The sequence below is a fragment of the Peromyscus californicus genome, unplaced genomic scaffold, assembly GCF_007827085.1.
Source record: "Peromyscus californicus insignis strain IS unplaced genomic scaffold, ASM782708v3 Scaffold_15__1_contigs__length_86483966, whole genome shotgun sequence".
NCBI classification, from domain to species: Eukaryota; Metazoa; Chordata; class Mammalia; order Rodentia; family Cricetidae; genus Peromyscus; species Peromyscus californicus.
The window spans coordinates 55,285,864-55,312,123 of NW_026294447.1; the positions used below are offsets into that span (position 1 = coordinate 55,285,864).

Here is a 26,260-nt window from a genome sequence, read left to right on the forward strand (position 1 = left end):
AAGCGTTTTTAGTTTCAATGTTCCAAAGCCACCTCTGGACTCTGATTTTGGTAGACTTCTCCATAATGTGTATCTTCCAATGATTTTCAAAGAAATCATTTTTGCAGCTCCCGCCCCACCCCCCACCCCCCACCCCACCCCCCAGCAATCTCAGCCTTCCCTGACAACAGACTCATTTGTGGTTGATCATTTTTCTCTCTGGTGACATCCTGAGGGCTGTAGCTGGTCAGGACCATGTTTGAGCCCCAGCCAACTCTTCAATTAGAAGGTTGAGATAAGTGAGCTATTATTACCCGCCCCCCCCTCTCTCTCTCTCAAAATTTTTGGCATTTTTTCATCTCTAAAGATGACTGAAGATGACATTTAGCGTCACTGTAAGGACTCACCCCAATCTCTACCACGGTACTCCTTTGTCCAAATTTGTTTTGTTCTTGTAGTGTCCAAAACAAAACCATCTTGAAAAGTCCCCAAAGTCCAGCACCCCTGGTGCCACCCCAAAGGGATAGGGGGAGACGTAAGAGATACTCAGAACAGCTATTAAAAAAAAACAACCATTTACAGGCAGAAAGATGGACTTGAGTGGAAACACAGTGTTATGGGCAATTTCCCCTCATAACTCAAGGACAAAGAACTTTATTACTATTTAAACTCCAATACTGCACCAATTAAATCCCAGCGTAGGAACCACAGCTTCCTGTCTGTGTGTCATTCAAAACAGTAGTCTCTCTCACGTTCCCTAAAGAATCATAAGGATAACTTTTATCCACTGTGATCACTCTTATTCTTGGCGATTAAGGGGGAGAGGAGACTATTCGCAGCTGATGCTGGCTCGTGTTCTCGATGCGGTGACGAACGCTTCATGAACAATACGATTTCCTCACAAAAAGTAAGACTGACAGCAGATTCACGGGCTTTTTTTTTTTTTTCCTTGTCGCATTTAACTTTTCAGCCTTGCAGCTCAGATAGCTTTTTTTAATCAAAGCGAGCAATGGAAGAGCAGTCTGTACCCTCAGCTGCAATCATATTTAATCATATTTAATATCCTTATTTCTCAGCTGATCAAACTTTTAAAATTTGAATGCTGGGGTTTGATGTCGAGCTCTGCAGAGGTCTAACTAATGAAGGCATACATCTCTTTGTTCTTACAACGGAGGGAGGAATGCTCTAGAAGCAAGCTGGAGCCTCGGGTCTGGACACCAAGGAGCAGGCAGGACTCTTGTCGGGCACGTGCGGGTCGACTTGTGATGAGTCCGCTGGTGCCACTACTTTCTTGTCCATCACAGGGTTGCACTCACATAGGCATTGATCTGATTTCCTGACCTGGTGAGTGCTGCTGGCCTGCCCTGCCTGCCAGTGGGCAGGGTGCACAGGGCACCTCTCTCTGGCTTCCCTGTGTCTGCTGTAGTTCCTGTATACAGCAGTCACACCATAAATGCCTCCAAGTGGGAGCTGCATTGAATACGAGTCACTAAAAATGTTACGTGTGATATAGTTGGTTGAGGGGTGGGCAAGAATTTATAGGATGTGGAGTGAAAAACTGACCGCCAGAAAGATTTTAAGTCATGATCCCAGCTGGGTTGAATACTGTTTTTAACTGGGCAAAGCTCCTGTTACCATGCTAGTCATGTGATATGTTGGGTGATATAACCAGTCCCCAAGCCAACAGAAAGATGGAAGGCAGGGAGAGGCCAGGAGGAGAGTGTGCAAGGTTGGGGAGCCACAGGAGGGCCCCCAAACTCACAGGGAAATGCCCCGAGGGGCTTAGTGAAGAGATGGCAGAGCAGGCAGGCTCAGATGGAAGCGGAAGCCCTGTCACTTTGTGGCTTATGACCTTGCGCAGCAGGCTCGCCTGGCTAATCCTTTTTTCTCATTGGCAAAACAGAATGAGATTAGCCAACTTGAGAAGCTCTTGTGAGGATTAAAGGAACATCCAGGCTCCTCTCTGTTAGTGCCCTTTCGAGGGCACAGGCTATTTGTGAGTTCCCTTTGTCCCCAGGGCCAGTCCAGCACCGGGGACCTACAGAGTTTGGAATTAGTCACTACAAGCTAAGGAAGAGAAAGAAGGGGTTTGCCTTTAGTGAGCCAGGCGCTTTGTGCTGGGGTGTCATTCATATGCACAGCACCTGTGTGCAAAGGATGTGCTGCATTGTGTCCACTATCCATCTTCGGGGGACGACAGTCTGAAGACTGAGAACATAGACCCTGCTGATTTGATGACCAAAGTTACGGGAGCTGGGGAATCCTGGCTCTTCCTCTCACATGGCCTCTAAGTCCTGAAGGATGTGTAGGAGTTTGTCACTCTGGTAATCAGACACCCTCAGATGCACCCGTTTCTTACCATGTCCTGTTTGCTGGGCAGTGACATCCAAAGGTACAAGCTCTAGCTTCTGTTGTCCAACCAGGAGTCGTACGCCAAAGCTGGCACCAACTTGGAGTCCTATGGAAAAACACAAAGCATCTCTCATTGCTCTGGGTGTTACATGCAAGAGAATTAAGGCATTATTGGGGTAGGGGGACTATGTCATAGCATACTGACCAGACTTTTGCTAATATAGACCCAAAGTGGGATTTGAGTTTAGCCACGGTGACACGAAAGAATTGATAATTTCTTGCTCATTTGAATATAGATTGGCTTTGGAAATCATGGCTTGCTGTAAAGGCAGCCACCGAGAGACAGGAGCTGCAAGGGAACGCAGGCTAGGATAGGGAAACAGCAAGGCTAGCCTGGCCTTGTCAAGGAAGGTGGAGCGCTGTCCAGGGAAAGGTGCTGCACCCAGGGCGTTGTTACCCTGATCCCTCCGGAGAGCTGGCTGCATGCTGTGTGCTGAGGCCAAACTCACTCATCCGGGCCAGTTTTTGGTTTGCCTGCAGCCTGCAGCTTTCTTTAAGTCCACAGGCAGGATGGATTTGATTTTGAACTTGGACTTGCCTCGGCCTGGCAGACACAGGTTCATTCCCAGGGCTGGAACAAAGTGTATGTGGGGTGGGGGGTGAAAGGGGTCCTTAGCTTAGTTCTGGGTTCTGACTCCAGAGTCGGGTCAGCTCTGAGACTACAAAGTTCCTCCCTGGAGGTTTCCTCCCCCTTACACGGTTGGCCTGTTAGCTCTCTGTCCCATGTCACCAGTGATGGACATTTGCTGGTCTACTTCACGTGATTCTGACATCAACAAAGGAAAGCAGGTGGCGAAGGGACGCTGAGACCAAAAGCCAAGGTCGGGGTCATCAGCCATGCTGGGATCAGAGAAATGTAGTGACGTTCAGTCTCATGGACACTTCTACAGCTGAAGTACTCAAGGCTGGGTAGCTATAGCAGGGAGATTCTACCACAGGGCTGCAGAGGTTTTCAAAACAATGGGGATTTTGAGATTGCAAACCAAAGGGAAGCCAGTGTGGTAGCCAGGATGTCAGGAGTCCCGGGAGTCCCAGGAGTTGCAGGGACAGCTTCAGTCCCTGTGGTGAAGAAGAGCCAGGCAACCAGGGGCTGCCTCGGGCACCAGGAGGGAAACCTTAGGCCCAAGCTTCTGAAGGTGTAGCACCCTTGGGCACACAGGACAGAAATGGTTGCTGTTTCTTTCCCTTCTAGATCTTGGGTGAAACACCTCACTGAAAGTACCCATTGTGTGACTGACCGCTCTTGGAGGCCAGGAAGTGCAGCTGTAGGGGTCCAGTCTCTTCAGCAGAGGAGCTGGTGTATGAAAGAGCAAGAGCCCCCAGCACATGCTGTTCGTTCCAGACATCAGCTCCCTTTCTCCATTTTGTAGAATCCAGAATCACCCTGCCCAGGGAATGGTATCACAAAATTAAGGTAAGCCCTCCCTTATCAATTAATGTGATCAAGATAAGCCCTGATGGGTATGTATGGAGGCCCGTCTCCCAGGTGATTCAAGACTTTATCAAACTGACAACTGCCACCATCGCAGTGGGGAGCTGATCTCGTCCCACCCTGGGCTGGGTGTGGTGGCACACTGTAATCCCGTACTGTAGAGACAGAGGTTTGCTGCAGGTCTGAGGCCAACCTGGTCTGCATAGTTAGTTCCAGTTCAGCTGAGGGGGAAGTCTCTCCCTGGAATGTTTGGCTTGCTTCAAAATAAACTTTGGATGAACAACTCTAAAATACATTCTTAAGAAAATAGGTAATAAAGCTACTTTATAATAAAATTTAAAAAAAATCCAATTTTGGTAAAAGTTTATTTTTCTCTGTGGATCTCATGGAAGTTGGCCTGTTACATGCGTTTATGCCTGATGTATACATGCATATTGGCACATGCTTCTTTGACACTAATGAGCTCTTCGGAGTCTCCCTGGATTCCCAGTCCCAGGCTGCAGGACCTCATTCATGGGACACGGACCCATTCACAAAAACTGTCTCCAGAGTGCTTATGATCTCTCTAGCCCTGTGACATGGTTGTCAAGGTGCCTCTTTAAAATGTTGAACTGTGAGCTCTAGCCTTTGGAAGAATGACGAGTGTCTGCCAGAGTCCCCCGCCCTCCTCACAGGCAGCCTCCAAGGGTCCCTTCACAGCCTCTGCTGAGGTCCTTCAGCACACTGCATCTGACCCAGGCCGCACATCCCTTTGTATTTGGGCTTGCTAAGAACACATTGTGTGTGTGTGTGTGTGTGTGTGTGTGTGTGTGTGTGTGTGTGTGTGTGCGTGTGCATGTGTGTATACCTGTGTGTTCGTGTGTACTGACATAAAGCTTTAAAAAAGTTTTTTGTAGGAGGCAGAGGCAAGCAAATCTCTGAGTTCAAGGCCAGCTGGTCTTCAGAGGGAGTCCCAGGACAGCCAGGGCTACACAGAGAAACCCTGTCTTAAAAAAAAAGGTTCTTTCACGGGCCCCATTCATTCTTCCGTGTCCATTCATTCATATGTTTCCTTCACTTCCATTATTCAGCTTTGGAGGGGCTTCCAGCCGCCTACTGCCCACTCCCGCTTTTCTTCTCTTTTATGTATTTGCTTATTTTTCCACGACTGAGGGCTGAACCCGGGGCCTCACGCACACTGTGCCAGCACTCTACCTCTGGGCTATATCGCCAGCCCTTTTCACTTTTCATTTTGAGATTGGGTCTTGCTGTGTAGCCCAGGCTGGCCTTGAACCTGTGATCCTCCTGCCTCAGCTCCTTGATGTCTGAGATGGCAGGCCTGTGCCACCAGGCCTGGTGCTCCTCTCCTCTCCTGTGCCACTTTCTCTCTTTGCTCGGGTGTGTCTGCCTTGATCACACCCACATGGCCTGCCTTGGGCTCTGGCTCCTGCTCTTACATCTCCCTGATTCAGAGGAGGGCTGGTCTTTCCTTCAGGTCTGCTGCTCAGCAAGGTGACTCTCAAGAAGCCCTGGCCCATCCTTCCAGCTTCGGGTCTTCCCCACTACTCAGTGCCATCGGGCAATGACTACTTCCGGTGTCTTATATCTTGCTTATGATCAGCCTTTCTGCCTTCCACCCCCATCTTGATTGCTGTTGGGTGAAGAGCTGCAGACGGGGGTGGGGGGGTGGGGGGATGGGCTCCGTGGAGCCGGTCAAAGCCAAGATCTGGCTGTCTCTGTCACATAGTGCTGGCAGGGCCTGGTGCTCCTCATGAGGCCTGTGTCATTGTGGAAGAAGACAAAGATATGGGCAAAACTTCCCCTCAAGGGAAGGGCAGCCCAGGGAGGCCATTCGAGGAAACCAGGACCACACAGGTGACAAAGCGTGGGACTTAGGGTGAGCTGCAGGGTGTTGGAGTGTGCACTCATGCTTGCATGACACTGGCCTCTCGACCCCCACCCATCAGGCCTGCACTGACCTGCTCTCCACAGTGGGAGAAACTACTTACATTAGGAGGATTGAAGTTTTCAGAGTAATCTTTTCCTGATCTCCCACAAAGACATTAGCTCAGGGAAATCTCTCCTGCGTCCCCTGGCGCTGGATGGGAATGGGGAATGTGACAGCTCTGCGCTGGCCTTCTTGTCAAGTGAAGAGGCCAAGAGACTGCATTTATTCTGAGTTGTGGGCCTCACATATGGGCTCAAAAGCCCCATTTCAGCTGAGGAGGGTGGGTGCTGATGAAGTTATGAGCCCATTGCACATTTTTAAAGGGAAACATTTAAATAAGTGGGACCTCATGTGGGTGATGTATTAAGCTCCCTGGAGACGGAAATCACATGACTCCTGAGCGTCCTTTAGCAAAGTCAATTACATTACACAAACTTCTCAGGGCGCCCGCCTCTTGCTTACCCTTGGGCCTGGCCATCTCATCCCTGTTGCTTCAGCCAAGATAGAGCCTTCCCAAACAGAAACAGAATATTCTCTAAAACCCTTCAGCATTGTTCCGGAAATTGGATGAAGAAAAAAATTTTAAATTCAAACAAAAAACGCATGCTTTCCTAATGCTACCGACGAGGCGCACTGGCAAGCAGAGCTCAGGAAGGCATCTTCTGCGTTCCTGAAGTCATCTCTATTAGATTATGCAGATATGATCTATGGAAATACTTCCAAACCTAATCTGTCGAGACTTCAGAGAGCGTATAAGCAAATACTTAGATTAGCATTAGATTCTTGACTTTGAAATCCATTAACTGGTGCAACCTTTACTGAGGGGGAGGCTAGGGGGAGAGCGGGAGGGGCCCTGGCTGTGTTTAGAGGCCGATGCCTTTTAAATCTCTCCTGAAAGTCAATCCCACCTCTGTCATTAGAGAATTAGCAGCAGGGATGGAAACCTCTGTCACCGCAGTTCAACGGCTCTCTGGAATCACCAGCTGTTTCTAGAACATATGTTATCTCATTATTTGTTTACTTATATTTATTTATGATACCATATTTCTAGGACACATAGTATTATATAAATTGCTTATATAAAATGCATATGTATTATAGTCTATGTCTAGGACATATGCTATATTATCATATTATATCAATTAATTATACGCTTGGTACATTTTTATCTGCATAACATATATGAGTTATATATATATTATATTTCTAGCTCACAAATCGAATCTGTATCCTGCTATTCTGTCTCTTTGAATAATTATACTTGCCATCTCTGGCCTGGCACACCTGTATTTTTTAAAAACTTTTTTTTTAGATTTGTTTCTTTTATTTTATGTGAATGAGTGCTTTGCCTGTATGTAAGTATGTGTACCACATATGTACCTGGTACCTATGGAGGAGGTCAGAAGGGTATACCAGGTGCTCTGGAACAGGAGTTACAGATGGTTTTGAATCACCATCGAGGTACTGGGAACTGAACCCGGGACCTCTGGAAGAGTAACAAGTGCTCTTAACTGCTGAACCATCTCTCCATGCCCCACACACCGTATTTTTAAAAGTTAGGTGCAGATAAAAGCCAAGGCCCGGGATGTCTGACGGGTTCTTCATGGCCAAGGATTTATTCATTGTCTGCAGGGGTATTGTTACACAGATTATCCTTGCTTGTGTTTTGCTTCGCTTTGTTCAGCTGGTAGCTCTTTTCAATGAGACTTCACCCCTGCTGGACCAGGAAACAGCTGGGAGAATATGGCTGGAAGGTGGGGTGTCCTCCGTTCCGCCTTAGCTGCCCAGAGTCAAATTATGTTGCCATTTACTTTCCAAGTGTCCTGAAGTATTACCGTTCTTCTGACTGGTCTCAGCCGTGTAAACATGCTTGGGTCACCCTCAGCTCCTCTCACAAGAAACAGGAGAAACTGTGGCTCAAGCTGACCTGTGAGCTGTAGTCAGTTTCTTTAAATGGTTAATAATGGGGCTCTAAGCACTTCCTCTTCAAAACAAAAGCAGGGGAGAAATTGGGCAAGCAAAAGACTGAACATTAGCAGAGTAGTCTGACTCAGGTAGGAAGTGAGTCCCTCAGGAAAGTTCCAAGGGGCTAGAGATGTGGCTGAGTCAATAGAGTGTTTGTCTAGCATACACAAAGCCCTGGGTTCGAGTCCCAGGACACAAAGTGTAGATGGTGGCACACGCCTGTAACCCAGCACTTGGGAGTAGAAGCTGGAGGATCAGAAGTTCAGGGCCAAGTTTGGTTAACATAAGAGGTTTGAAGTCAGACTTGGATATGTGAGGTCCTGTTCAAAGAAATGGTGGTGGTGGGGAGGCGGGGGCGGGGGGGGGGGGAGGACAAAAGAGAAAGAGAGATGCTCCAGGCCCAGAGCTTTGCCTGGAGAGACCATGGTGCCTCAGGGTTATCTGGACCTTTAGCTGTCAGAAGCAGGGAGGGGCATTCAGAGTAAAACCTACCATTCTGAAGATGTTTTATAGGTACCATCAAGATCTCAGAAGCATGTCTTCTTGTTCTTAGCATAATGGGCTTTAATTTTCAATATTGTGGTCACTTGAAGTGTGTAGGAGGAAGGCACTCCCACAACCCTCAGGACTCTGGTCTGGACTTAACAGTCACGACTGTGTTAGTCTGGGTCCAGGACTTAACACTCAGGACGGGTTAGTCTGGGTGCAGGACTTAACACTCAGGACTGTGTTAGTCTGGGTCCAGGACTTAACAGCTGGACTTTGTTGGTCTGGGTCCTGGACCTCGGCTGGGCCTCTCAATCCCCCACAGTGAAGGCGCCGTGTAAGGCTCGCAGCCTCACTCCTGGCACAGGCTCAGTTGACCAGGCAACATCAATTCATTGAAGTGGACATGTGTTCACTTGAATTCATTTAAATGACCCTCTTAAGAGCACATGGGACATTAATGCAGTCATTACCATCATTCAGAGGCCATGCCCGAATCAGGGCCTGGAATAGCCAGTCCTCCCAGAGGAAGGTCGTCTTACGTTATACTCCAGGCTTCGGGTCCTTGGAACTTCCCAAATGGAACAGCCTGAGTGGAAATATCATCTCAGAACAACTCAGTATCCAGCTCACCAAGAGCCCTTGAAATGTTTCTATCTTTTGACTCTAGTGAGGTTTGGAGGTCTCTTTTCTGAGTAGGATACTCTAGTTGAACTAACTGCATAAATATGCGTTGTAGTGGTGTTTATGAAATGAATGTGTGAAAGCTACTACATTTTGAATAATAGCAGAATATACCAAATTGTACTTACATTTCAGGGCCAACTAACAGTTTTTAAAATATATATTTACACATACATTCCTTTATTTTTATATACATCCCTCTATTTTTTAAATATATGCTATAGATATACATATATTTTTTCTGTTCCACTCTTCTCTTTCCTCCTTTCCTCTCCTTCCTCCCCTCCCTCCCCCTCCTCTATCCTTCTCTCCTTTCTTCTGACAAGGACTAACGTGGTAGCCCAGGTTTGCCTTGAACTCACTGTGTAACCCAGGCTAGTTCTTGAGTTGAGCTGCTCCTGCTTCAGCCTGCCAAGTGCTTGAACTACAGGCAGGACCCATCATGCCTGGCTCTTCATATTTCTGAATAAAATCAAGACTCTAATCTGATCAACTTGTCCTAACAGGGAACCCATGATCGTCCCAGCAGGGACTTTCTCTGGCAGTGTGACTATGGGCCATGCCTGCCTCGAGCTGCCGCCTGGCGGAATGGCACAGACTAAGGAAGCCTTTCTTGGTGCCTTTGCTTTGTTTTACAACAGTTCCTGGCGGCGCCCAGCATGGAACCTGGCTGGAATGCAGAAGCTCTATGACTTTAAGCCAGAAGTCAAGAGTTTCTGCTGCTGTAGGATTCGTAAAGAAAAAGACTCGATTCTTGCAGTTTAGAAGTTGAGAAGTCCGCGGTTGAGGGGACGATGTAAGGAGCCCTGCAGGGGCCCAGAGAACCGAGTGGGGAGAACAAGTGTGGAGGGCAGACTCCACTGTAACAGAGCCATACCCTTAGAGGCCCACGAACCCCTCCAGACCTAGAGAAGTCCTGTCTCCAAGGCCAATGGCTGAGGCACAGATTTGCAGCACGTGGATTCCAGTGAACAAGCATCCACCCCCGAGTTGTAAAGAAGACAGACGTTCACAAGCTGAGTTAGCTAAATGGGGTGCAGAGAGCTGAGCAGGGTAGCCTGACACCCAGGCAAGCTAGCCTTCACACTGATGTCACTGTCCGGCTGTCCTAGGAGGTTTAAGAGGCTCCCAGAAGCCGCAGCTTTTTAAGTCCTTTTACATCTGAAGTCCTCCTTTCCAGGTGAGATGACATTTTAGTGAGATGCCATGGAGGGCGAGCTTGGTCCACACTGCACTTAATGAATGCCAGTAAAGGCTGTCTTGAGTCAGGAAATTACCAGGAAAGAGTCCACCCCCTTAAAGATGATGTAGAAAGGTCCCTTATTCATTTACAGAGGCATCCACGTTTCATCTCTGCAACGGTTAGGGCTTTTTAGGAATAAATTGAATTGAATGTGATCTTCAAAATTAGCCATTTCGGGACCAGTCACCAAAGCGCTTGCTAGGCAAGGGTGAGGACTGAGTTTGACACACACCCCTCCACTCCACAGAACCCACATAAAAAAACCAAACATGCAGGAGGCACCCACAGTCCACAGCTGGGAAGGTGGAAACAGGCCAATCCCTCAGGTTCTCTGGCCAGCCCACTGGGCAAGCCTCAGGCCAGCCAGAGACCCTGTTAAAAAACAAAACAAAACAAAACAACCCAAAAACAACAACAGCAAAAACCAAGGTGGATGAAGCTGAAGAATGACACCAGAGGTTGACCTTTGACCTCCACATGCTTACACACAGCTGTGCACCTGTACATACACACACACACAGACACAGACAGACAGACACACACACACACACACACACACACACAGAGAGAGAGAGAGAGAGAGAGAGAGAGAGAGAGAGAGAGAGAGAGAGAGAGAGAGAGAGAGAGAGATTAGGAATGTTTTTAGTGTTACAGTTAACATTTAAAAGTTCTATAGCATATGTGTTGATTTTCACTCTTTTTTCTGCTTTCAATTTGTGTATGTGTTTTTGTGTGTTTATGTGTGTGTGTTTGTGTGTCTATGTATATGTATCTCTGTGTGTGTGTTTACGTGTGTCTGTGTGTTTGTGTGTCTATGTGTCTGTGTGTGGTGTGTGTGTTTGTGTTATGTTTACCTCAAGGACTAAGAAATATTATTAGTGAGGCTGGGAACAGTATTTAAAATGCCATTAATAAAACAATCTTTTTTTTTGTATTATCACAGGGACACTGTTTAAGGGACATATTTTTATCATCCACTCCTGGTGACTCATCAACCTTAAGGCCCTCAGATAGCTGACAGTTGAGAACCTGCAGCTGATGTCCTTGGATCCTGTCCAGCCCAGGTGCCCCATGTTTCAGAAGGGACCAAGGGTTTAAGTCAACTTGGACTAAGGAAACCAGAGAGCTTGCTTGGTCTTTCAGGGTGAGGGAAGAAGGTGCTTGGTCTCAGGAAAGAGCTGTGGAAAGTCAATCTATCATTTCCTCTAAGTTTGAATGTGGCCAAGTGCTGTTCTCCAGTGCTGCTGTTGGCAGCTGCCTGCCTCAGGGAGTGGAAGAGAGTCAAGAGAGCAGGGAGAAGGCGGCAGCATCCAGCCCCAACATGCTACTGGGCGGCACCGTAGACAGGCCGAGCTCTGCTCCTACAGCCTCCAGCACCTAGATGGGCTCATCACTGATGAGTCATCTGGCAAAATGGGGTCACTGTGCCAAAGTCCCAGGAGAATTATGAGAGTTACATGCCAGACCATTCAAAGGCCCCTCTTTGGTCTCTCAACACTGCAGGGCACAACTCTGCTTAATTCTTTATAAAGTGAGTGACAGAAGTGTGTGTGGGTTCCTCACGAATCAAACTTAATATTATTATAATCCCTCTTCACCTGGAGAGGGACAACTTAAGACTCAGGATGCATATTTGAATGCTTGGCTCATTCTGAGCCTGACTTATAGTATGTATTTCCCAACACATATGCATAATATAAACCTATGATAACTTTTAATTTATAACTGGATATATCAGGAAATTAATAATAATAATAATAATAATAAATAATCAAACTGAATGCTAACAACAGCATATAGTAAAATTGGTAACATTGCTACTCTTGCACTTCATGGTGGTTATTAAGTTAAAGTAAAGATGACTTGGACACAGCACCATGGTACTACAAGGTAGCTCCTGAGAAACTCCCTGGTGGGTAGTGCATACATTGTGGATACTCTAGACAAAGGCATGGCACATGTTCTGGGTATGTGGGACAGCATGAGATTTTTATCACACTACTCAGATTGGCAGATAATTTAAAACTATAAGTTGTTTATTATTTTTTTCTATTCTGTATTATTTTCAGAACGTGGTTGACTATGAGAAGTGAAACCATGAAAAAAGGACTGTGCATTTCTTGCACCCTGTGCATTTCTTGTGCCCTGTAGAGATAAAACATGACTTTCTGCCTCATCACACAATTACAACTGTAGTTTTCTGACTTCTTTGTTCACAGGTGAACTAAATTTAAGTCTCATGGAAATGAAAACCACATGATTCTAATTTAATTTAGTAGTTTTAAAATAAGACAGTAAAACATCACCAGTGTTTATCAATCCTGACCCTGTGTTTGCATAAGCCATGTGTGTTTCAAAAGTAATTATTGCACGAGCGGGGTAGGGAGACTCCAAAGATATCTCAGGAAAATGAAGACTCCCACCACCCTTTCAGACTCCTGTTGACTTTTAACATCTCAATGACCGTCCTACTTGGACAATCAAGATGTTCTGTGTAGATAGGGCCTATTTCTGAAAGTGTCAGAAGTCATGTTATCTTGAGGCCTCGGCTCCAACTTATAAAGATTTCTGATGCTCCATGGGTGAGAGGCAGAACATTATCAGACTGCTTCTGCATTGAGAGTTTGAACAAGAAATAGCAAAAACACAGCTTTCTTTCCTTTCCCTGGAGCTTTTCAGTACCAGCGCCATGTCCAGGGTGACAGGACTGAGCCTCTGCCTGAGACGGAGGAGTCCTTAGAGGCATTTGACTTCTTTCAGTGTGCAAAGCTCTTCCCTTTGGAGTCTTGCCTGCCTTCCCAGCTCCGTTCCCATCTCTTCTTCTGAAAGCTCCTGGATTGTTGTTCTTCTGTTGCCACGATGAACACCATGACAAAAAGCTACTTGGGAAGGAAAGGGTTTCTTTCATCATGAAGAAAGTCAAGGCAGGAATTAAAGGCAAGAGCCTGGAGGCAGGAACTGAAGCAGAGGCCATGGAGGAGTGCTGCTTACTGGCTTGCTCCCTGTGTCTTTCTCAGCCTGTTTTCTTAACCATCCAGGACCACCTGCCCTTGGGCAACACCATCCACCATGAGCTGGACCCTCCCACACCAATCATTAATCAAGAAAATGCCTCACAGACTAATCTGATGGAGACATTTTTTCAGTTAGGTATCCCTCTTTCCAGAGGACCCCAGTTTATGTCAAGTTTTGACAAATAACTATCCAGCATAGCCCCTCCCTAGATCAGGGTGATTCTGACACATTTCTATCTGGATATACCAGTCCAGCCAGTCCAGCTGTTTGGAAGGGGCCCATCAATCAAAGAAATGCTAAGGGTGTGGTCTTGCCCCTTAAAGCATCTCCCATGGATCTATCTTTAGTCCATTGTTGGTTTTTAAAAACTAACGTAGGCCCTGTACAAGGTTTTGCTCTCACAGGTCTAGCAACTTGTTCAAGATACAGTTGGGACAAGAGCTGGGGTGCAGCGCTTGCTTGATACACATGTGGCCCCAGGGTCCATCTGTATCACCACAACCGAAGGATAGCAGTAGAGATCTCAGTGGGGTTTGTGACCACTTCTGGCTCATGGGATGTAGCTATGATGTGGGTAAGTCTGGATACCCGCTGGCACCACTCCTCCCCTCTGAGGCAGTCTTCCTCACATGACCACATGTCTGTCAGTCTGTCCTGAGGCCCAGGGTCCAGCTAGGAGAAGGACCACATTCCAAGAGATTTACAAGCTGCAAGCAACAACTACTCAGGAAAAATGACTCCAATTTTGAACTTGTGGACGTTAAAAGATAATAAAAATGACCCAATGCATCCAACCCTCAAAGCTCCTTCATTTCATCCTCCCCCTCAGTAGTCTCCTTGAACCCTAGCTCTCTTTAGATCAGTGGTTCTCAACCTTCCTAATGCGACGACCCTTTAATACAGTCCCTCATGTTGTGATGGCCGCCAACCATACAATTATTTTTGTTGCTACTTCATAACTATAATTTTACTACTGTGTGAATATTTGTGTTTTCCAATGGTGACCTTTGTGAATGGGTCATTCAACTCCAAAGGGAGTCATGACCCACAAGTTGAGAACCCCTGCTTTAGAGCTTCTCTATTGTCAATCAGCCTAGGGGAGACCCAAATACCCTATTGCCATCTCATCCCCCATGCCATTCTCTCCAGGGTTCCTGAGAAGGGCTTGCTCTTCACCCACCAGGAAGCTAGCCCTCAAGCTGTCTCACATCACCCTCAGCTTCTCTAGAACTCCTCAGTCAACGCCCTGTTTCTTCAACCCCCCTTACTCTAGGACCCACCCACTGGAAACACTTTAGGGGGTTCTCGGAGGTGGTCGGTCACCCGGAAGATCTGTCTCATCCTTCGTGGCTCCTCTCACTTTGCCCCGCCCCCAACCCATACATATTTCTCTACAGTGAGATGCACAGTACCCATCTGTGAGCGACTAGCTTCTCTCTCACATCCTCTCCATTCTGAATAGCTTCTAAAGTGGAAGAGATGTTAAAAGAAATGGTAATGGAGGTGCCAGTTCACAGAGGATTGTCTTTTTAGATTATAGGAGCTGGGGCATATCTGATAGTCAGTCACACCAGCCAAGGACACAAAGATGGACCAGAATGATCAGAGAAGAATGTTCTTTGGCCCTTGTGAATGAAGCTTTTTCTTCCAGCCTCATTCTCATTGGATACTTACACATTTGAGAAAGAAGCCCTGAGCTACTGTGCGGTGTGGAGGACACTGGGCTCAAGGGCCCCTGGTGTCTGTCAAGACATGCAGTTCAGAACTTCTCTCTGTACCAGGAAGGAGGTAAGGAGGGAAGGATGGGAGCCTTAAAGTCAGTGACCCTTGGTTTAGAGACAGACTCTTCCACCTATAGCAAATCCCATGATGCCATGGAGCCTCATTTCTTCCTGGGTCTAGAAAGAGAGCATCATACCATCACTCATTCACTACCAGTCTCCTGATCCTTCCCACTTAGTGAAACACCGAGTGCTGAGAAAATACTCTCGAGACAACCACTGGGCTTCACGGATGGATGCTCCGATCATTCCCTGAAAAACATCGTGTGGTTTCACAGGAATTTTAAAACTGTCACCTTCCTGGCTCACACCCTAAGAGATGCGTTAGATGCCAGTTCCTCTGGAGGATGGAGCCAAGTCATCTGCCACCCTTCTCTCAGTCCTGCGGGCTCCTTACAGGTCCACTTCCCCTCCCTCCAGCCATGACAGCAACAATCTATTCCCGGTCAGAGCAGATCACTAGGAAATGCCACTCAGAATCTTCCCCCCTATTGATTCTACTCTGTGGTATTGGCAGCTTAAAAAGATTATGTTTTAATTGGGGACCGGCTAGATGACGTTCTAAGGTTTTGGGTTTCGCTTCGTGCCACACTATGGATTATCTGAGAGATTGTTTAACACAAGGAGGACAAAGATTAATGTGTTGTCCTTTTCTTTGGGTGACCCTGGGTGCAGTTGTAGCTTGGGCTAAAGTGACTGAAAATCTTTTTCTATCATGGGGCTGAAAAGGTTGACTGTGAATTCATTAGCGTTATCTTTGTTTAGGGTATAAAATCTACCCATTAAATGGCTAGAGCAGAGCATGAATTTTTCTCTAGGCTAAACAAGCCTCAAGTGTCCGGAAAGGAAGGAAGAGGTCTGGGACTGCAACTGGGTCAGGGTGAATAATTTCGGAAGTACCAATGCTTTTCTGGTGTTTTTTTTTTTTTTTTTTTTTTTTTTTTTTTTTTTTTTTACAGAGGGCAGGCTGGTAGTTAGCCAGGTATCAGGTGGCTAACAGGATGCCGTGCCTCCCAGTCTGGGAGTTCTACACAGTTGCTGGTAGAGTAGGAACACCACCTCATGTAATTGTTGAAGCAAGTGACACACTTCTGAGTTGTTACCTCATTTCGGGTCTGGAGATGAGGAAATCAGGACCAGAGAAATTGGACCCCTTGCTCTAGATGACAAGAATATTAAGAGAGGAACCACCAAGTCTGGTTCTCCTGGGAGCCTCAGGCCTTGACACAATCTGTTTGGACTGTGTTGTGAGCTGAGAACAGGTAGCCCTTGGAGGGGGATGTGACTCTCATTGGGCTGGCCACCACCATCATATAAGTTTGCTGAGTACACTGTAATGCTGTTGCATCACACTGAGTGGCTTGAAGGATGGACATGTGTTCTCACATGTCTCTGGACACTATGTGTCTGAAATCCAGGTAAGGATCGGCTCCTACTGAAAGCTGGGAGAGACAGTGTTTCACATCTCTGTCTGGCTCGGGCTCTGGAGGCGTCTGGTAGTTTTGGGGTTCCATGGCTTATCTTTTGCACTCACATGGTATGCTCCCCGGGGCTCTGTGTTCAGATTTTGCCTCTAGAAGAATGTAATCATGTGGGCAAGCTAGAACGTCATCTGAACTTCGTGATCCCAAAGACCCCGAGTTAGTTGCTTTTCTCACTGCTGGACAAAATACCTGGCAGAATCTACTTAAGGAAGAAAAGGTTTATTTTGGCACATGGTGAGGGCATAGTCCCTCAGGGTGGGCAAGGCATGGCAGCCTTAGTCTCTACATCCCCACACAGGTTGTGATGGCTCCAACTTCCTGCTTCGAGGGAGTCTCTGTGACCTCAAAGGTAGTCCTTTATCCAGTTTCCTCTGTGTCTCATTGCACCCTCTCTAATGACAGCCCAGGAAGTCCTCTTCAGTTATGCAGATGGGCAAATGGCTGCCATCTTGTTTTCCTTTCTGGGTCCTCCCGGCTGTACGCTCAGGTTCTCTGAGATTCCTCTGCCTCTGCCTGGTCATCTGCTGACACGATCCTGTGACAGCAACATGCTTCTGTGAATCCCAAAGACCAATGCAGAACCATTTTCGGAACTATTCCATTGAAATGACCTCTGTTTTTCCGTTCTTGAGTTTCTGTGGTGGGTGAGACCTATGGGAAGCCCAACTGAACGGGGGTGGAGGTGGAGTCACCGTCTACAGCTGGAAGCCTTGTGCAAGAGACAGCTAAGCAGAGCAAGTTATTTATTTAGGATTATCTGTAGTCATGGTTGATTTCTACCCTCTCCGAGTTCATATGACATTTATATAATGTGTTTAACACAATTCCACACTTACATGCATTTGTCTTGTTTGTATTCATATATTTACTGTGAGCTCCACAACATGCATCTGATTAATTTCAAAATAACATTCATGGAACTCCTTCTGCAGTAAGAGACACGGTGAGACGTTCAGCCTTGGAATGCACCTGCCCTGCTTTGTAACTTCTGAGGGGTGGGAAGACATCTGTCCCTTTGGAAGTCGTCAGACCAGACAGTTACTTAAAGACTCTTCTGGGTACACATCCGGTTTTACAGACAGGACCGTGAGGTTGCGAGCAGAGCTGTGATCTGCTCACGGTGTGTGAGAACACAGGCCTCGTGGTCCTCATACTCTGCCCATAGACACACACGTGTGCCTCCACCCTCGACTCATGACCAAATGGTGATGTGAACAGCAGCTTCAGGCCTTTTTTTTCCCATTCAGCACCGACTTTGTCTTATTGTCTTTATTGCAATTTATTTAATCAGTCCTCAGTACCATCACTGCCATCAGCATGATCATCCGCACCATCATCACCGTTATCACAAACATCATCATCATCCTCACCAACATGGCCACCTCCACTGTCGCTGTCATCCCCACATCATTCATGAAAGTTACACTCACTGCTACAATCATTCTCACCGCTATCACCATCCTTACCATCCTCACCACCACCATCTTCACCACCATAACCATCACCACCATCCTCACGACCATCTTCCTCATCACCAACCTTATCACCACCATCCTCACCATCACCATCATTACCACTATAACCATCATCACTATCATCCACATCCTCACCACTATCACTACCATCCTCACCACACCATTACCATCATCCTCACCACCACCCCCACCACCCCCACCCCCACCCCCACCCCCATTACCACCCTTATCACCATCCTCACCACCACCACCACCACCCCCACCACAAAATGTAGTTCTGAAGGCACTTCAGCGCTGCAGAGTCTTGCATCCTTCTGCTTCGGGAGCACCTCCAAGCCCATGGCTATACCTTTTAGCCCTTTCCAGAGATAGTTCTCTCTTTGCTTCTGGCTCCTGAGAAGTATAACTGTCATATTTAGTCAAGAGTTTTAAGAAGTAAATGGGAAAGTATAAATAAACTTTAAAAACAACAAACGGAGATGATGCCACCACCCACTGTGCGGTGGGTCTCACTCTGCTTGTTCTGCCCGGGGGCACACGTGGTTCTCCCGTCTAGGCCATTTTACACCCTGTCGTCTGCACTGAACATACTGTCTGCACTGAACATACTGTGTTTTCCCGTTTGGAAGAGATTACCAACATTGGTTTTAACTGTGGGAGAGCACACACGACGGACCCACCACCTTAGTCATTCTAAGTGTGGGCTTCAGGGGCAGAAACTGTGTTCCCACCACCCACCCAGGGAACCTTTCCCATCTTGCAAAGCTGAGATTCTGTACCCATTCAGTCCCCTTTCTCCTGGTCCCAGCTGCTGGCAATTGCCACTGCCTTTTAGTTCATGTAAGTAGAATTATGATTGTCCTTTTGGCTGGCTTACTTTGTATAGCACGGTGTCCTCAGGGTTCATCCACACGGTAGCATGTCTCGGGATTTCCTTCATGGCTGAATCATCTCCCGTTCTGTAGGTCGGTCCCACTCAGCTGTCAGGATCCACCATTATTTTAATGACCATGTGCTGTTACCTCAGCGTCTAGTATCATTAATATACTTGGACAATTTAATTTTTTTCCAGAGTTGTGCATCCGTGGGATGAGGTGGCCGAGGAGTTAAGACGATGGACTGCTAGCGTTGTGTATCTTTCTGTTTTCCACTCATCTAAAATTAGTCTCGACAAAAGTTTGGCTATTCACGCATTCATCAAGCCTTTGAGTGTCTACATTGGGAAAATAGAGTTGGGTGAGATGCAGTTTTCTCTCCCTTGAGGGGTCACATGAGTTAGAGGGGCAAAGGGCAAGTTCACAACTAGCACAACTCAGAGCCTGATGACGGCAGGCAGTTTTCCCATTTTTCCTCCCACTGTGACTTTTGAGTTCTTTCCTGAGTTCCTAGCTTTACTGGCATCTTCACCAAAGGCACAGACATAAGTTGTCACCTGACCAGGTACCTCCACCCATTTCATCCTGCTACTCAGGGATGCCGGGGTGTGAGGAACGTGGATAGGACTGTACAAAGCTGTGAGCCTGACCCCCTTCTGCAAAGCAGCCAGGGGATCCAGACAGACATCCATTGTGTGTGGAGATTGTTTTCTGCTGTCCTTCCTGTCTAGAGCAGCTCCGGTGACATGTGCTGGCATGATGAGCTCCATTTAATTTCACTAATGCATCGCTTTCCACGGGCAGACCCAACCCAGCCCCATTCCAAATGAGTTGAACTAAGCCATCATTTACCATAAGGAATCACATTAAATGCTAATGCGCGCGGCAGACCCTCGGCAAGGCTTGCTGAGTGATGGGTTGTCCTCGGAGGGAGCTGGTGATGGCTTCTGCTCGGATCTAAATGAGGTGACATGCTCAGCTCTTGACTCGAGGTCCCGAGGTTTCAGTGGCTTCTTTGTCAGTTCCCAATACAAATGACTCTGTGGAGCAAATGTCTGCAGGCAGCTGGGACAGACTAAGTTCTACATACTCATTCTTCTGGAAACTTCTAGACTGTTCTAAAACTCTCTTCACCACCCATCTAAGGCTGAGTAGGGACTACAGTTCTGGGTGAAAGTGGAGCAGGGGGTACAAGGTGTTTCCTCCTCTGGGTGGGTGTGCATTCTTCATTCCAGCTCCCCTTCCTGTGGCTGCTGAATGACAGCTCTCTGTGAGCAAGGCTTTCATCGTTGAAAACCAAATCAGAGGCAGTCACAAGAGATGGGTCGCAGATAGCTTTGGAGGAGAGGGGCTCTTTCCTTTTTCTTTGTTTGATTTCTATGAGATAAGAGCTCAGTGTGTGAGCCAGGCCAGCCTTGAACCTATGATTCTTCTTCCCCAACCTCTGCCGTGCTGGGGTTACAGTGTGTTCTACCACCTCCAGCCCTGACTCCTCCTGTCCCTCTTTCCCAGTGGGTCTTCTCTGGGTTATCTGACATGGGATTTTCCTGGCTCATTCTTACCTTGTGTCCACAAGACATGCTTGTGGACCAGGAGCATCCTCCAGTTAAGGATGGTGGAAGCCCTGGCAAAGCGGGGGCGAGATTACTAATCTGTATCTCAGTAAAACAGCCCTAAAGATGAATGCAAAAGATTTGTACAATCTGAAGAGAAACTAGAGATGGCTCAGAGGTTAAGAGCACTGACTGCTCTTCCAGAGGTCCTGAGTTCAATTCCCGGCACCCACATGGTGGCTCACAGCCATTTATAATGAGATCTCGTGCCCTCTTCTGGCGTGCAAGGTTACATGGAGGCAGAATGTTGTATACATAATAAATAAATAAATCTTTAAAAAAAAAGATGAATGCCTGGTGGAGTGGATCTGATGGGTGGAGTGGATCTGATGGGTAGAGTGGATCTGAAGGGTGGAGTGGATCTGATGGGTGGGGTGGATCTGATGAGTAGAGTGGATATGAAGGGTGGAGTGGAGTGGATTTGATGGGTGGAGTGGATCTGATGGGTGGGGTGGATCTGATGGGTGGAGTGGATCTGATGGGTGGAGTGGATCTGATGGGTGGAGGGGGAATTTGAAGCCTGGCCTTCTTTAGAAGACACACAGTCTTTCTACCAGTCAGGCAGCGTGACAAGGGAGAGAACAGAGAGGTGGCAGCGCACCCTGTGGGCTAGGAAGGCCTGTATTCAGGAATGGGAGCAGATAGGGCCAGAAGTCAGGCGAGAAGCAGGAGGAAGATCAGCTGCTGTTGAGGCCACAAAGAACCCACAGGAAAAGAGGGGAGGGTCCTGAGGGTGCCATCACTCTGAGCTGGGAGAGTCGGGGGAAGGGCTGAAGATAGTTGCTTTTAGTCGTAGTTGAACTTCCTTAGTAGAGTGTTATCTTCGAAACGAAGATGTCCCAGTCAAATATGGAGGCGGTCATTCTCTCAGTCATCAGCACAGCTTCTCCTGGGATTCTGAGGGCCCGTAGCTTTATTCTTTAAAACAATCTCCACTGCAGTAAATTGTCGCCTTTCTTCTTCTCTAACCATTTCCATCCAGAAGGTGGGAACATGGAGAGGGAGGGAGTGCGCCCATCCTGCACAGTGCATCCTAATGAGCACCTCAGAGCCCCTAAGGCTGAATGACAGTGAATCTGCTCTGGGCTCACTTGCACACGCTGAATTCTAGCCACATGGGCACCCATACTTTCAGTCAGCAGTGGATGGATGATGCGTGCAGGCTTGGTCCCATGAGACTACTCTGAAGTTAAAAAATTCCTATCATTGACTGATGTCGCAACAGCACATTTCTCACATCTGTAATACCGGTGCCCACTCCCTTAGCGCGCTGCCAGTCAAATCCAAGTACAGCACCTGAACAGCGTCCTGCTTGCCGAGGTCCACAAGCATCCATACCTCTTGTCATCTGGAGTTCATTCCTTCTATTTATATCAAAAAGAAAACTCGGTGCTGGGAAGACAGCCCGGTGGGTGACGTGACTGCAGTGCAAGCGTGGGCCCCCAGGTGAAATCCTCAGAACCCACTCGAGGAAAAGCGGGTTGGGCGTGGAATCCCGATCCTGAGGAGGGCAATTCCTGGGGCTTGCTGACAACCTAGCTGAGTCACCAGCCCAAGCTAAGGAGAGACCCTGCCTCAAAAAAACAAGGTGGGTGGTTCCGGAGGGATGATACCTGAGGTTGACTGCTGGCCTACAAATTGCACACACACACACACACACACACACACACACACACCCGAAAAAGGAAATAAATAAATAAACAAAAAGACCCCTGGCTTCTAGACTGTAGGAGGACTCCGAGGAGAAAAGAGATACTCCACATGAAGGTGACCGGAGAGTAAGTAGGCACTGCAGAGAAGACGTGGATAGATTTAACTAGAGTGCTGGGGCGGAGAACTCTGGGCTTGGAGGACCTTCGGTTGCAAGTCAGGTTGCAGTGGTTAATATTGTCAAGTTGACAGACTCTAGGGTCACCCAGGAGACACATCTTCTGGAGGTGTCTGTGAAGGAGTTGCTAGAATGGGTTCATGGAAGTGGGAAGACCCATCTTACCCGTGGGCAACAGTATTCCATGGGCTGTGGTCTCAGACCACATAAAAGGGAGAAACTGAGAAATCGAACTGAGTACCAGCATTCATGCTTCTGCGACCTGAACATGGAGACAACACGGCCAGTTGCCTCACTCTCCTGCCACCACACCTTCCCCTCCAGGGCGGACTCTGTCTGTAAACTGAGCTCAAATACACTCTTTCCCTTCCCTAAGGTGTCCCCCCGCCCCCCCGCCACCTCGGGTACTCTGCCACAGAAGTGAGAGAAGTAACTAATACATAGGTTTATTATGTGGTCTGATGTCTGTCCCTAGGACACCCCACTGACTGGAGCATCCTTTGACTTTCCAAACATTCCTGCCCTTTCAAGCCAGGTGGCCCGGGACTCCCAGTAAGTGTTAATACACGCAGTGACAGCTCAGCTCTGAAAATGCCTTCTTCCAGAGGCTGCCCCACACTCTCCTCTACCGGACGCTCTGTTAGCCTCTAATATACTTGCTGGTCATTTCATTCACAGGATTTATTATGAACATTCTCCCTTGACATTATTTATGGGTTTTTACTCTGTTTCCTCCCTAGGTATGGATGCCTCAGGTGGGCAGGGGCCACTCCTCCCTTGTTCACCATGGTGAACATTGCCACCAGTAAGGGCACTGTCTGACTCATAGTGGGAGATTGCCAAGTACTGTATGAATGAATGAGCAATGGTGGTGTGAACGAGTGACACATGTCACAAGTGTCCCAGACGTCTTGTGCCGCTGGACCCAGAGCTTGAGTGCGTGCTTGGACTGGAAGGAATTGCCTCTCTATTGTGCTGGGCCTCTGTAGAGTCCACTGACACCCAGTGTTTGCTACGAGAATGGGCTAAGGCTTCTGTCTTTCTGCTTGGGACTTGGTGACCTTGGGCCATTTGAGCTCTTGGGCAGATGACATGGAAGTACCCACTCCATTTCTCTCCGGGGACATATTGGTCAGTTCAAGTGGCATCCTAGCCAGTGTTGGGCCACTAAGGGCTAGAGCCAGATGTGAGCTAAAGTTATAGTGGGCCCAGATGAAAGAAAACACCATCAGGGAGAAGCAGAGGGATGAGCAGCAAACGTGGATCAACAGGCTTTGAACAGATACTGCAGAGGGAGTTGGAAAGAGTGAGCAGGATGGGAGGGAAGCAGGGAAGCCACCAAAGCAGAAGTTGCATGACTCTGTCTCCTTTAACAAAGCATGGGCTCTGAGGAGGAACACACCATGCTTTGAACTCTGGCTATGCCTCTCATTGGTAGTGTGACTTCAGAGAATTTCCTTCACCTCTCTGAGGGCCCGTTACCTCAGCTGTGGAGATAAGTGCACATCACCTGGATTCTGTGAGTGTTACCATGTGCTGTGTGGGATCAGATCCCGCCTCTGTGGCCTGTAGACTTGGCAGGCAAACTTGATTCAAATGGTATTGGGTGTGTAGAAGCTGCAGGTCGCGGTAAAGAGGCCATGCTGTTCTCATTCTGGTTGATGGCTTCAGCCTGGAGTTGGCTTACCATTAACCATGAAGTAGAGGCCAATTCCAGAGCACTCAGAATCAGGTTCCTACAGGGAACTGTGCCAGACACTTTGCCAAGTACAGGCCCTGGAGTGGATCCCACATTCCCTAGAGATCCACAGATCAGTGCTCAGGTCCCCAGCTACCTGCTGCATGGAGCACCAGACTGAGGGAAGCCAGTGTTTGCTCCAGGCCACCTGGGCCAGTCCATTTCTGCTGGAGACTTCCCATTCTTAGGAATCATCTGGCAATCACATGTCTGTTTGACTCGAGAGAGGTTTGGTCAGCTTCAGGTTAAAAGTATTCTCCTGGGCTCATGTGTTGGAATCTGCTCTCGTTGCCACAGGGTGGAGAGGCGGGCTCTTCAAGAGGGGATCTGGTCATGGGGCTCTGCCAGCTTGCCTTTGTCATTATTTGATCACAAAAACAGGGAAAAAGCATGGAAGGTGCTCATTAAGTACTGACTGAATGTTTGATTAGTTGAATCATTTTTTCCACTGCTTTGCCTGTCTGTATATTTGAACCATCTTCATGTCTGCCCTTAGAGGCTAGTAAAGGGCACTGGGCACCCTGGAACTGGAGTTACATGTGGTTGTGATCTGTCCTGTGGGTGCTGAAAACCGACCCAGGTCCTCTGCAAGAGCAGCCAACGCTCTTAACTACCGAGCCATGCATTCAGGCCCCCCTTTTCCCCCCCTCAGAAGTCTGTCCCTCTGTCTGATGCCCTCTTATATTTGACTGTCCTTCTGTGTATTTTAGTCCCTAAGCTAGAAATCTCACAGACCTTGCAAGGTGACAACACAAGCTTATGTGCTCCCCACTCCCCTGGAAACACACACACACACACACACACACACACACACACACACACACACACACACGCATGCACACACATGACTCCCTAGCTTCTGCAGCTCATCTCCTTTTATTGTATGTGAACTCCCCCGAGCATTTCTTTTATGAATTGAGCCCCTTCTGTTTTATAGCTGGCACTACTGCACTTACGGCACAGCCATAATGTGGCCAAAGACTGCCTTTCCTTTTTCTTTTTTACGGCCCCGGAACACAGCCCCCAGGAGAACACCACTCCACAGAGCAGCGGCCAGTAAACTCAGCTTCTGCGTCAACGAAGCACTTCTCACTAAAGAACATCGACTTCCTTCTCACACGATGTTATCCTTCACCCTAATGAGCATACCCCCAAAAAAGCCCTCTGGTTTCTATGGCTTGTTAGGTCTATCATCTTTTTAATTAATAGTGTTTTTACGAAGCCGTCTGAACTGTGTCTTTTCCATTATCGGAAACGCATTGCCATTAATGAATAATTTTCATTTCTGATCCCCGGTATCACGCCAGTTGATCTCCCGTTCCCATGCCTTCGGATGATAGCATCGTTTTCTGCCCACGATCAAATTTAATTTGGACTCTGATTATATTATGCTGTTTCGACTCAAGTGTCAATTTTTGTCAGGCAATTAGGGGCTATAACCTGTGAAGTTAAGTTTGATAGGCATTGTAATTGGATTGTTACAGTAATAGCCTGGAACGTTCCTTTTCCTTGTGCTTCTTTGATTCTTGATGCATACTCTCATCGCAAGAACAAAGACATTTGGTTATTGTACAACCTCGGGATGCCTGAGACAACAAGATTGCAAGTTGAAGTTTTGGCAGGGAGTGCACTTCCATCAAACTCCAAATGCGGGGCGTACAAAGTTGGAGGGACAGAGAAAAAAAGAATAATTGGAACAAAGAGAAAGTATTACAGAAATCGTTGTTGTAAAGGAAAAGTTAGAATGTCTCTGAAGTTCGCTTCAAGATCTTAGATAAGCTGCAAAGATAGATCCGCTCCAAAAGCGTCAAAGCACTGTTTGTCCCTCCCTCCCTCCTTCCCTCCCTCCCTCCCTCCCTCCCTCCCTCTCTTCCTTCCTTCCTTCCTTCCTTCCTTCCTTCCTTCCTTCCTTCCTTCCTTCCTCTCTTCTTCCTTCCTTCCTTCCTTCCTTCCTTCCTTCCTTCCTTCCTTCCTTCCTCTCTCCTTCCTTCCTTCCTTCCTTCCTTCCTTCCTTCCTTCCTTCCTTCCTTCCTCTCTTCTTCCTTCCTTTTTTCCTTCATTCCTTCTTTCTTTCCTTCCTTCCTTCCTTCCTCTATCCTTCCTTCCCACTCCCTTCCCCCCTCTTTCCTTTTTTTGTTTCCTGCATCTATATAGCTGAGAAAGGTCTAGGCAGCCCACCAATGGCAGCCAGCAGACGCTTTCCCAGACCTCAGATACTATTCCTTTCCACTGTGGGAGAGGCTGGTAAGAAGCAAGCTGACACATCATCCAATTACAGATGAATCTGAGAGCCGTAGAGACAGCAGTTCAGGTAAGGAGAACC

The 26,260-nt window shown here is 47.6% G+C and overlaps 2 long non-coding RNA genes across 2 annotated transcripts in view; both read left to right on the top strand.

Annotated features, from left to right (window-relative positions):
* Nucleotides 1-345: 345 nt before the first annotated feature.
* LOC128110532 (uncharacterized) lies at nucleotides 346-13,915 on the top strand. Its single transcript, XR_008218239.1, has 4 exons — nucleotides 346-886; nucleotides 3,584-3,805; nucleotides 11,072-11,192; nucleotides 12,198-13,915. It is a non-coding gene; the product is annotated as an uncharacterized LOC128110532 (long non-coding RNA).
* An 11,976-nt stretch (nucleotides 13,916-25,891) lies between these two features.
* LOC128110909 (uncharacterized) overlaps nucleotides 25,892-26,260 on the top strand; it is a 70,728-nt gene continuing 70,359 nt past the window's right edge. Inside the window, exon 1 of the long non-coding RNA XR_008218375.1 lies at nucleotides 25,892-26,248. This is a non-coding gene — a long non-coding RNA (uncharacterized LOC128110909). The remainder of the gene's footprint in view (nucleotides 26,249-26,260) is intronic.